The sequence below is a fragment of the Humulus lupulus genome, chromosome 4 (assembly GCF_963169125.1).
Source record: "Humulus lupulus chromosome 4, drHumLupu1.1, whole genome shotgun sequence".
NCBI classification, from domain to species: domain Eukaryota; kingdom Viridiplantae; phylum Streptophyta; class Magnoliopsida; order Rosales; family Cannabaceae; genus Humulus; species Humulus lupulus.
This window is the reverse complement of record NC_084796.1, coordinates 86,896,098-86,906,625: the sequence shown is the minus strand read 5'-3', so window position 1 is coordinate 86,906,625 and position 10,528 is coordinate 86,896,098. Positions and strand designations below refer to the sequence as shown.

At 34.1% G+C, this 10,528-nt stretch overlaps 2 non-coding genes and 1 pseudogene across 2 annotated transcripts; 1 reads left to right on the top strand and 2 right to left on the bottom strand.

Moving 5' to 3' along the window:
• Positions 1–537: 537 nt before the first annotated feature.
• Positions 538–2,170, bottom strand: LOC133832355 (uncharacterized; annotated as a pseudogene).
• A 2,356-nt stretch (positions 2,171–4,526) lies between these two features.
• Positions 4,527–4,599, top strand: TRNAV-CAC (transfer RNA valine (anticodon CAC)). Its single transcript has one exon. It is a non-coding gene; the product is annotated as a tRNA-Val (tRNA).
• Positions 4,600–10,041: 5,442 nt separating this feature from the next.
• Positions 10,042–10,148, bottom strand: LOC133833195 (small nucleolar RNA R71). The gene has a single exon (XR_009892589.1). It is a non-coding gene; the product is annotated as a small nucleolar RNA R71 (small nucleolar RNA).
• Between the last annotated feature and the right edge of the window lie 380 nt (positions 10,149–10,528).

Genomic DNA, 10,528 nt, shown 5'->3' with positions numbered 1-10,528 from the left:
CGACGACTCATCTTTGATATGGTATCTCATGAGTTTGTAGTAGAAGAAGAAATATATATATACATATATCTACGTATATGTGTTCATGAGTTTGCTGTAGAAGAAGAAATATATATATATACATATATCTACGTATATGTGTATATGTTACAGAGAAATCAAGTAGACAGTCAAGACAACCAATGGAATCTACAAAGGAATTAGCATCATTACTTCAATTTCAGGTGTTGAGTTGCTTCATGGTTCCAGCGGCAGCTAGGCATGTGGAGAAGAAGACCCAAGTGTTACCTAGAAGTCTTATTGAGTTTGGGCTTGGGCTTGCTAAAATGGACCAAAACATAAATAAATGGGGTGTTTTTTTAGTTTTATTTTTCAGTTTTACCACCTTGAGGACAAGGTGATTTTGAAGGATGGGAAAGTGTTAGACTATGAAAATACTACAGGGGCTTATTAGTAATTTGTAAGTGGTGTAAAAGCCTATAAATATGTAATTGTGTAGCTATTATGGGGAGGGAAATGAGATAGTAGAACTTCGGTTCAATTTGGAGTTTGGCACTGACTCGAAGAGTGCATCCCGATACAATTGATGTTGTATCAATATCCATTAAGTTTATTAATGGCTCTCTGAGCTTCCTCCCGATTAACAAAGTTAACAAACCTAAATCCTCTGCTCATTCCAGTCTTTTGATCCACAGCAACAGAAACCCGGCTTACCACACCAAAAGGCCGGAAGAGCTCAAACAAGTCAGGCTCCCGAGTATCCTCTGAAAGGTTTGTGACCCGAACAGAGTTCTCATCATTCCTTCGTCTCATGTCAGTACCGCCTCTCTCTGCTGCTGCCGCCCCTCTCATACCAGGAGGAACATATGCTCCCTTTCCTGTACTAGGGGCACCACCAGGGGCTGCAGCTTTGGACGCACCACCCTTATCAACAAAGAGTTCAGAAGGTTCTGCTAGATCCTTGTAAGGGCATCTTGATGTCCAATGGTCACCTTTCTTACCACATGTTCTACAAACCATGAGAACAGCACCACCTTTTGCACTCAGGGGATCTGAACCCTTTGATTCTTCCGCTTTGCTACCTATAGTTCCAATGTTAAAAAACAGAAAGATTAAATATGCAAAGTCATAGTTCGTTTCATGTATTGCAATCACTTAACTAGTTAAACAAAATACAAATTTTAGCATAGTAAAATAATTTTAACAAAAATCATTACTTTCAGAATCCAGTATATTTGCCAGACAAAGATGTCATCATTGAATTAATTGGTAATTTGTTCTAACATTTAAGGAAAAACACTCAACCATAAATGACACGACTCATAGTCTCTGGTTAATCTCAGAGGCTTTACATGAGTAAAGCATTGTAGTAGTTAAAAAAAAATGGCTATTCGGGCTAAACCCTCTGTGAGACAGATCCAGCAATCAAGACACTTTGATTGTGATTTATGGTCTAAAGTTCAATTCTCAAAATATACTCAAGCTCCATATCATCCAAAGATCAAGAGTTCAGCTGGAGAACCCATATGCCATATAATATCAAACCCTTTTCATTAAAGTCAATCAGACGTTCAATTTACCAGTCAATATCAAATTTCCCCCTTGAATATACTCCCACTTAAATCTACACAAAGAATTAAATTTCACAGCAGAAGAAAAGTACTTGAACAAAAATTCATCAGCGGCAAAAAAAACTAATCTCAAATTTCTGAAACCTTAATCAATTAGACAACAAAAGGTGGTTTCCAAAATCAAAAGGCAAGAAAAAGATATACCAGGAGCCCTAAGTCGCTCAAGGATGATCTCCTCAGTGGATACCATGGTGAGTCTGCTACCAACATTCTCATGCACTGCATCACCAAACTTGGGCCAGGAGCGGCGCTCAATAGCTTGCTTGCTGAGCTGAGCATTGGCTAACATCCGAGTTCTTGTGATGGTGGTGATCTTAACCTTGTTACCCTCACTGTTGAATTTATATTCAATGACCTTCTTAATTCCATTCTCATTGGGTCCAATAAACTGACGAGGCAGGAAGAGAAAGTCAAGGTCCTCACCCTCATCTTCATTTAGCTCTCCCCACCGAAGCTTGGCAGGTTGCGCAATGTCTGTTATCCCCATCGCCCTGGTTATGAAGTGTGGTGCTCTTCGTGTGCATGCGTACATATAGATTTTCACCTAAATAATAAAGTTAGTTTCTGATACAACATCAATTGTATCGGGATGCACTCTTCGAATCAGTGCCAAACTCCAAATTGAACCGAAGTTCTACTATCTCATTTCCCTCCCCATAATAGCTACACAATTACATATTTATAGGCTTTTACACCACTTACAAATTACTAATAAGCCCCTATAGTATTTTCATAGTCTAACACTTTCCCACCCTTCAAAATCACCTTGTCCTCAAGGTGGTAAAACTGAAAAATAAAACTAAAAAAACACCCCTTTTATTTATGTTTTGGTCCATTTTAGCAAGCCCAAGCCCAAACTCAATAAGACTTCTAGGTAACACTTGGGTCTTCTTCTCCACATGCCTAGCTGCCGCTGGAACCATGAAGCAACTCAACAATTGAAATTGAAGTAATGATGCTAATTCCTTTGTAGATTCCATTGGTTGTCTTGACTGTCTACTTGATTTCTCTGTAACATATACACATATACGTAGATATATGTATATATATATATATTTCTTCTTCTACAGCAAACTCATGAACACATATACGTAGATATATGTATATATATATTTCTTCTTCTACTACAAACTCATGAGATACCATATCAAAGATGAGTCGTCGCTGCTCCTCCGACTTGCTACCGCTATTCGGCGTGACCAAGCTTCTCTCCGACCATCCATAATCACTCCGTTTCGTCCATCGCCGTCAAACTCTGTTACCCCGGCAAGCTCCACTTTCCTTCCCTCTAATAATCTTCGAATGAGTCCGACATTTTTGCTTGGAAACTCCGAACGATGAACTCGACCAGATCCGTGCCAAATCTGGTTCGAATCACGAACAACGAAGACAATGTCGGAGCTAACATCGATCATTGGAGCTAAGATCATCTTCCTCAGTGTTGGTGTTCCTCGAGCTTCATTCATGGCTGCAGATCTAGGATCTACAATGTCCGATGAAGCCACAATCGTCTTCTCTGCCTTCAGTGCTCTGCAAGCTGTCATCAACGTAGATCGTACCGGAATCGATTGCGATCTACCTGGATCGGATCGATTAGAAATGTTGCTGCAGACGAGATCAAGAGGCATCTCCAATTGCTTCGTGTTGCTCACCGATTCAACCTTCGGCGAAGTAGGCAGTGCCGGACTTGAGGGAGCCATCGATGTCTCTGTTGATGAGCAATATCCCTCAACTCTAGCATCTAATTCCTCTTTGAGATGCACTTTTATTGCCTTCAGTTGAGCATCGAAGAATTGATCCATGCGCAATTCTATGGATTTCAGTGTGGCTCTCGCGAATTCATAAAGCTCTTCGTCAGTCATTTTGCGGGGCTCTCAATGAAATTCTCTCAATGAAAGCACCAATTGATACAACATCAATTGTATCGGGATGCACTCTTCGAGTCAGTGCCAAACTCCAAATTGAACCGAAGTTCTACTATCTCATTTCCCTCCCCATAATAGCTACACAATTACATATTTATAGGCTTTTACACCACTTACAAATTACTAATAAGCCCCTGTAGTATTTTCATAGTCTAATAGATATGGTTATGATAATCTTATTCTCCGAGTGGAATGGGCCACCCCAAGAACGAGTTAGTAGAGTACTCACTTCCCCGGGAATCTATAAAATAAAATACCTACTTACAAATTTGTCTAGTTCTGAACAAAGTTATATTAAGTGTTTATTTAAGAGTTTGTGCTATCTTTTTTTTTTTTTTACATTTCATCTCTTTTGTTCTATTGATGAGTTGCAAAAAGAAGACGGATGGATCCTTCCGAAAAACGGGTTCCATTGTTTTGTAATTTTTTTTACAAGATAATTCAAACGTTTCTGTAGCATGTCATTTTCAGCCTCGGTTGTCTAGAGCTGAAATTTGAGGGGATGAGTGAGACAATCAGATGCACCACTTAAAAACCTCCATAAACTAACATTACGAGAAATAAACACATTGAGTCAATTCTGTATTCCTCTGTCTTTAGCTGAGCCACTGTACCACCATAATTTATAAGAGTTCATAAAATAAAATCCCAAAATAGGCACACACACAAAAAAAAAAAAAACCAATTTAAATGAAAACACTTTCCCAAGCCATTCTATTAAAATTAAAGAAAGAATTTCTACTCAAATCACTCCAATAAATGTTGAAGACATATTTTCTCAGCATATACCCTCAATTTTCCAACCAATCAAGGATCCCTCAAATTGTAAATTGTTGCCTCAAAAATTCTATTTCTACCCTCAAATTTTCTTGTAACTAGAAAGGGAAATCGATACATTGTATAATAGAATGTATTAATAATTTCTTAGTGATATAATTATTTTGGGACAGCAACCAACTAAATAAGATATGTCTGGGTGGTGTAGTCGGTTATCACGCTAGTCTCACACACTAGAAGTCCCTGTTCGAACCCGGGCTTAGACATTTAAGTTTTTAATCTTTTGAAACTTTGTTTATTATATACATAAAAGCATAATTCTTTAATATTAACGATTAAATCAAGATCAATGGTTTATATTTATAGTTGTTAATTAGTATTTCTAAAAATATTTATTAACTATTGAATTAAGATTAATGGTCCATATTTATAGTTGTTAATTAATATTTCTAAAAATATTTTTTCAAATTTTTTGAGGGGGTACCTGATAAAAAATATGTATTTATTATGAAAATATAATATTGTAAACTTTTAATTTTTCAAATGCATGTCAATTTCTAAATATAGCTAGTATCTCTCATTAGTTGGAAAAAACATTAATTATGGCAAAAAAATAATAACTAAATTCGAAATTAATGTAGAAAAAAAATATGTACCTGTTGTTGACTTCCTATATCAAGTCATTATGTTGCCACATCATCATAATTGTTAGTACTCATCTATGGGTAGTAACCATTGTGAAGTCTTCCATATATATATATATATAACAACAAGATGAATAAAGAAAATTACAACAAATATTAGGAGGCACAAATGGGGTCAACTAACAAAGATATATAAGGAATAAAACTACAACAAAATTAGGAGACACAAGTGCCATCAACTATAAAAATTGAAAAGATAGAAAGGAGGCACAAGTGCCGTCAACTAAAAAAAAAAACAATAAATATAAATATAAATAAGTTTTTTCTTATGGATGGTAGAACTGTCCCAAATTTTCTTTTTATCTTTTTGTTTAGCTTTAAATATATAATTTTTTTTTTATATTTTTTGTATATATATATATTTAAGTGCAAAAATTAAAATAACTAGTAGAAGAATTCAATAACCTTGAGAAAAAGTTCGATTCTTTTCTTGCAACTCCCCGGCAACGACGGCAAAAACTTGATGGACCCAAAATGGGTATGTTTTAAATATTTATATCGCAAGCGCACGAATCGTTCATATAGAATAGTGATTGTGTAAGCAAGGATGTCGAATCCAAATGAGTTGTCTAAAATAAAAAAGAAAATTATTTTAAACCAAAATTAATAAATTCTAACCTATCTCCAAAGATTGATGAGATTTAATGTCGTGAACATAAAATAAAAGATTTAAAATAAAACTATTTAAGAGAATAAAAATAAACCAATTATGATTTGAAAATAAGTTGTAAAACAAATATTATTAAAATACTAGAATCCACAAAATGTAAGTTTAATAATATTTATGAGTATATTGATTCCCAAGTTTTAGTGATAGTTAAAATAAGTTAAACTATCATTTTCCAAATAGATTTATAATTTTAAGCACAAATTATTTATAAAAAGATAGGATTTTTCTTCACTTTGCAAAAAAATATAATTTCAAAGTATTTAATGTGAATCAACCTAATGAAACAACAAAAAATCAAATAACATTATTTATAAGGCAAAACATAATATTTTTGTTCTAAGCATTGGATGTGTACAATTTAATGACACATTTTACACAAAGAATATTATTGTTATCCCCGTTTCTTTCCAGATGTCCCGATCCACACTCTAAGCCCGTGGGCCGCCCGATCTGGAGTTAAGGCCCAGATCGGGCCCATTTGGCGAGAGGAAAACAGATGTTGACAGCCCAAGTCTGGGCAAGGCCTAAAGGGCGTCCAGGAGTGCGGACCGGGACCTCCGCCGGGGCAGGTGGTATGAGCTCGGAACCACTCCCCTCAACGTCTCGAGGTGCGACAAATGAGGTCGCGGCTCGCAAAACCAAGATGGGAACCAAGATCGCTGTGGATAGACCCGGATCCTGGTAAACGGTCCGGGATCCTGGTAAATGGTCCGGGACCTGGGTGAACGGAGGGGGACATTGGTAAACGAACCCGGGTCGGTTGTCCGAGTTTGGCAAGATAAAGTGTCCAAGGTACTGACATCGTCCCATGAAGCGTGGGGGTTGTCCCCACGCTCAGCCTACGGAAGAGGCTACCTCGGGATTGTACGCCGTTGGTTCAGACCTGCGCCGCCACTACTCTGACCAATCTTGTCCCCCAAATCTTCCTCGTAGCTCAGAGAACCCAGACTGAAACTCCAGTTTGTCTCATGTCTTAGAATAAGATATTATTTGGTTTGGCCCAATGGGCTTTGATTATTGACGTTTCATATTTTAACCTTTTGTATTGGGTTCCCATCAGAGAAGCTAATGGTATTTACACCTTTATTGGGCCCGGGTCAGCCCGGCCCAAGCCCAGGGCACTCCTGTGCCTATAAATACGAATAGTGGTGCACTGAGGAGGGGATCTGAGATTTTGATTGTAAGCAGTTACTCTGCTCAAACTTGTAGAAAAACTCCATTGTCAAAGGTTCTCTAAACTCTAATACAACTGTCTTGTGGACTAAGGCTGATTAACGCCCCAACCACATAAAAACCTTATCTTTACTCCTCAAACCCTTTATTTTAAGCTCTCTAATCTTCTATTATTAAAGTTTTCAAAAAACTCGGTAAACAATTATGATTTGCAAAATGAAGAACAAAACAATATTATCTAACAATAAAAAATATAAGATATTAAAGATGAAAGACATATATGAAGAAGAAAAATCCATAAACTTTGTTGCATTACAAGGGAAATCAACATACAACATAAATACTATCTAGTTACAAGTTGCTTCATCATGATCTTAATAATCTTTTGAAAAAGATTAGAAGCACATAACTAGAATAGAAATTACAAAATAAAAAGAAGACATACTTGAAAAATGCTCTTGAAAAACACTAAAATGGAAGAGAGAATGGTAGAGAGAAATGGTAGAAAAGATGATGGTAACAAAAAATTAAGCCCCCTAAAATGGCCTTGAAATTACATATCTATAGCCAAAATGATATTATTAAAATAATCAATTTAAATTAATTAAATTGATTAGATTAATTAAATTAATAATAAAATGACAAGTAGGGTAAGTTATAGGGTGTAATGATGATTTTGTAGTGAAATAAATAGAAGATTTTGGTAAAAATGTGGCATTTTTGGACAAAGAGACAATTTTTTGGGCTCAAGAGAATGGGAAGGTGGTTGGAGGCAGCTGGCGCGGGATTGGGGGAGCTGGGGCTTTTCCAAGCCTTTTTAATAATGCAATTTTTTTTCTTTCTTTCTTTTTGTTTTCAAATTACTTTTTTTTTTTGAATTATGAACCCAAAAATGCATTATAATTCCTACAAAATAAACACAATTTAAATTAAAACTAAATATTCCCAATTATAAAATATTCAACATAAGTTTCATGAAAATACTAATTAAAACTTAATTTACTTTGACATTTTTAAGCTCAATAAAATCATATTTCTAACTTTTAATCTAAAAACATTAATTTCAAATAATTAAACTACAACATATTATAATAAAATATCTATAAGAACAGATAAAAATCTAAAAAATTACAATAAGACTAATAAATTCAAAATTACTTAAAAAACTTAATAAGTTACTTAAAAACTCAAAGACTAAGCAATAATTAGCATAAAAATTGTGGTAAAATAACTCTATTTTGTAAAGTTATCATAACCAAAATTTTTTTATATGATGTATATTGTAGTTATAGTATGCATGCCAGTTTTCAAAATATTTTACAATGCGAAAACTAGAGTTCAAAATGGTTAGTTGCGCTCGTATAAAAAAAACATGCGTGCAATTAACTGTTTGAACTATGTTTTGGGCATTGTAAATTATTCAAAATTTTCCGAAAACTGTAGGATGCTTGTTATAATTACAATGTACAACGTCATATAAAAAAAATTATGTTTTAATTTCTCTACATGCCGAAAATAGAAACACCCCTACCAATAAAAGCTAAAGTGGTACCCCTAACATAGTATATATGCTACATCTTTTATGTATATAATAAAACAAAGTTTCAAAATAGAAACAAATTTTATCTACATGTCGAAAATTTGAGGAGTAAAGACAAGGTTTTTACGTGGTTGGGGCGTTAATCAGCCTTAGTCCACGAGACAGTTGTATTAGAGTTTAGGGAACCTTTGACAATGGAGTTTTTCTACAAGTTTGAGCAGAGTAACTGCTTACAATCAAAATCTCGGATCCCCTCCTCAGTGCACCGAAAACTATTCATGGGTTGAGAACACTGAGAGCCCCACTGATAGGGCTTAAAGTGAAGCCCCTATAAGAGAATTCCCCAAAAAAGTTATATATGCTACATCTTTTATGTATATAATAAAACAAAGTTTCAAAATAGAAACAAATTTTATCTACATGCCGAAAATAGAAACACCCCTACCAATAAAAGCTAAAGTGGCACCCCTACCATAGAACTTCTTTAAGTTTTACTAAAGAGACCTATACCCATTTTAAAAAGATGTTAGATGTTATATGTTATATATATATATTGAATACTTTTCAATGGTTACTACCCATATATATATATCTATATATATTTTGCAATTTACTAGTTGATGGAAATTTTGCCTCCTAGTCTTTTATCTTTTATTTTAGTTGATGACACTTGTCCCTCCTAATTTTTACCTTATTTTTGTTATGGTTGATGGCATGCTATGCCTCCATGCTCTTGCATAATTTTTGATAGTATTATTTAATTTTACTTTATTTTTTTTTGGCTCTTATCATATTATTGTGTAATTGTGAAAAAAATACTTGAAAAGAAAAAAAAAAACCTAAATCTTGTTATTTCACCATAAGCAATCTTTGCTTAAAGGAAATTTGAATAAAATTCCTATTCCGCCTCTACTAATTAGCCTCAGGGAGTTGTTAGTAGTGTGCAAAGTAAGTGGAATCAAATAGGTCTGAGGACAAGTAAACCATAAAAATTATATTGTTGTGAAATCTCTAAAAATTCTAAGTATGTTCTGTGGTTGCGGTTTTAACTGATCTTCCACATCACAAAATTGTTTGTTTGAGATTATCTTTGTTGCCTTGTTTGTGAAAATTGTTTGCATCATTGGGAACGTAACTCTAAAAATCGATTAGTAAAAATACATTTATCTTTGTTTGAAATTGAAAGTGTTGGTAAAAATTTGAGCATCATGGAACCAATTTCTAATATTACTAGAAATCATGTTGATGAAAATGTTGTGTCTAAAAAACCTTGCTTGAATATTTTTCACCTATTTCATCTAATGCTCCTCCATGTATTATTTTTCCTACCACTTATGCTACCCATTTTGAGCTTAAACCATCAATCATTCAATTGTTGCCATCTTTTTATGGGTTATATAGAGAGGATCCTTACATGCATGTCAAAGATTTCTTAGAAATTTGCTCAACATTTAAATTTCAAAATTTTTCTGATGAGTCAGTCAAACTAAGATTATTCCCTTTTTCATTAAAAAACAAATTAGAAGCTTGGTTAAATTCCCTTTCCACGGGGTCTATAACCACATGGGATCAACTTTATAATAAATTCTTGCTAAAATTTGTTCCTATGTCTAAAACTAATAGTCTAAGGAGAGAAATCTTCGAATTTGTCCAAAAAGATAATGAAGAGTTTTATGAATGTTGGGAAAGATATAAATATTTATTATTAAAATGTCCTCATCATGGTTTTGAAAAATGGAGACTTGTAAAATATTTTTATGATGGCTTAACTCCCTCTAATCGTCAAATGATTAAATTTATGCATACCGAAATTTTTTTAAAATTTCAAGGACAAGAGGTGTAACGCCCTACTTCCTTAGAGCCGTTACTAAGTGAGTTTTAAGACAAAACAGTGTGCAATGAACTCGCTAACCGAGGTTTTTAAACAAAAGTGTGACTAATTAAAAGTTAAGGCTGTAATCTTAGAAAAATGCGTCGTTTCAATAAAACTTCTAGTATTAAACATTTGGGATCCCAAAATAAAGTTTGAAAACTATTTACATCTCAAAATAAGTTTACAATTGATCAGTTATAAAAATCATAGATTATTACAGCCATTTTCGAATAAA